The sequence below is a fragment of the Taudactylus pleione genome, unplaced genomic scaffold (assembly GCF_031769625.1).
Source record: "Taudactylus pleione unplaced genomic scaffold, aTauple2 ptg000038l, whole genome shotgun sequence".
NCBI lineage: Eukaryota > Metazoa > Chordata > Amphibia > Anura > Myobatrachidae > Taudactylus > Taudactylus pleione.
Genome location: NW_028284440.1, coordinates 748,378 through 751,029, shown reverse-complemented (window position 1 = coordinate 751,029; position 2,652 = coordinate 748,378).

Here is a 2,652-nt window from a genome sequence, read left to right as displayed (position 1 = left end):
TCCCAGTATACGTGAAGAGGAAGAGCCGGAGGAGCCTGTGGATGAAAATCTTCCCAGTATGCGTGAAGAGGAAGAGACGGAGGAGCCTGTGGAAGAAAGTTCTAACAATGGAGAAGGAAACAGCATTGGCTGTAAGAATGCTGATGACCCATATGTTTATATGTTGGTCAGCATTCTATCATGGATAATCGGAATCCACATCTATTTCTGGTTAAATTGCATATTCTAACCAGTCATGATAGCCAGAAAATGGATGGTCCCTGTCGCTCCAACTCCCCAAACATGGGTGGCGCCAATAAAGAAACAACTGGGCATGAGAGCATGTGGTGCAAGACTATCGATGGTGGAAGAGGTAGAACGATGGTGAACCCCCATGCTCTATTTTATGTATGGACTCTCTGCAGAGAGCAAGACATGAGTAGGAGCAAAACTAACTCCTGCCCACAGTGCTCTCATTAGGATTTCAAAAAGAGTAGGAAAACCAGGAGAAAGAAAAACATTTGTATATAATTAGCAATAAACCAATTTATAACAACAAAAAGTAAGTGTAAGTGTATGTGATGTATGCATGACATAATCCTGGTGCAAATGCTAGCGCAGACAGACACGCATCTTGCAATTTTTGCAAATTTGTATTTACGAGCAATCATTTTTATTTAGTTAACGCATTTTACCATTCGGAAATTGTGACGCATAGGTGATCTAATTCCCCATAGTATTATACATTTATTGGTATTCATCAACATAAAACCGTAAGAAGTTGTTAATACTGTTCACAAGTTCTATTTCTTACTAAATATAATTAAATCTTGTGTATCATAAGGTGCAATATACCCCCCTACCTTACATTACTACGGATATCAGAATTCACCGCAGAGTTCTATGACCTGTATAATAGACTAGGCCGGCAACCCTGTACATCTATATGGTCAGTCATCAACATAGATGGGCTTTCCAAAGGCAAAATATGCAAATTTATCATCCGTAGGGTTTCAACTTCGAATTGAAGATGAAACCCTACGGATGATAAATATGAAAATTTTGCATTTGGAAAGCCCATCTATGTTTTAAATCTAGCTAAATCAACATTTAGTAAATTTACCCCTTAGGGGCCTATTCATTATTGGGGTTCGATAATTAACATCTTAACTCGCCGCGGATTCAGGAGCAATTCATCATTGCTTCATCAGCTGATCCGAAAATCAGTGAATCTTTTCACTGTTCCTTTTCGGAGTAGTGATGGGAATGCGCATGCGCCACCTACAGATCACGCATGCGCTCAAGACCCGCGACGTCCGGCAGAAGGAGACGGACATAAGCGAAGGTATCCGAAAAGATCCCTCTTCACAACATGGGATTCCTCACCATAGGGAAGGTTCGGGTATCGGTAGCATTCGCCACCTGAAGATGGCGAATGGTGCCGCACTCAAGCTGAAAATATTATATTTTCGGAGCTTGATGAATTCTGTCCCCATGCTAGTGTATGGGGACAGTAGGCCATTCCGAGAGAGAAAGGTAAGCAGGAGATATCTGTGATACTAGAGTATGGGGACAGCAGGCCATTCCGAGAGGGAATGATAAGCATGAGATCCCTGTGATACTAGTGTATGGGGACAGCGGGCCATTCCGATAGAGAAAGGTAAGCAGGAGATATCTGTGATACTAGAGTATGGGGACAGCAGGACATTCCGCGAGAGAAAGATAAGCATGAGATCCCTGTGATACTAGTGTATGGAGACTGCGGGCCATTCTGCGAGAGAAAGGTAAGCATGAGATCCCTGTGATACTAGTGTATGGGGACAGCAGGCCATTCTGCGAGAGAAAGGTAAGTAGACATCGAAGCCCAGGGCAAATTTAAAATCGGTGCGCCCCCCCCCCCCCTCCCCAACACCACCACCCATTAAAAGATGTTTAGCGCGCCTTAGGCTTATGGTAAAAAAGGGTGTGGTCTACTGAAAATAGTGCGTGGCAACATGACACGCCAACCATTTCTTGTCAATCTGGAAACATTCCTTTGCATTCTATATGCACTTTACCTATACGGTGGTTTCTCGCAATGTGGAACCTCTGAAGAAATACATCCTCACTGGCACGAAGGCGTCTTCAGTTGGTATTCAATATTCATGTAGGTCACATCATCCGGAAGATGCCTGTTTGTGTAGGAATATCAACAAGGTCATCATCATACGACAGCGGTTCAACCAGACTCATTCCCACTGTGTAACTTCCTTCCCCCTGTGTCTCTCAGCCACACTATCATCTCACTGCATCATCTCTCAGCACACCATCACCTCCCTCTCTGTGTAATCTCTTCTTAGCCACACCATCGCCTCCCCCACCTCTTCTCTCAGCACACCATCACCGCCTCCCCTGCGTCAATTCTCAGCACACCGTCACCTCCCCCCCTGCGTCAACTTTCAGCCACACCATCACCCCCCCGCGTCAACTCTCAGCACACCATCATCTTCCCCGTGTCATCTCTTAGCACACCATCACCTCCCCCTACCTATCTCTCGGCCACACCATCACCCCCCCTGTGTCGTCTCTTAGCACACCATCACCCCCCCTGTGTCGTCTCTTAGCACACTGTCACCTCCCCCCCTGCATCGTCTGTCACATGATCAGATCCAACCCTGCGTCGTCTCTCAGCAC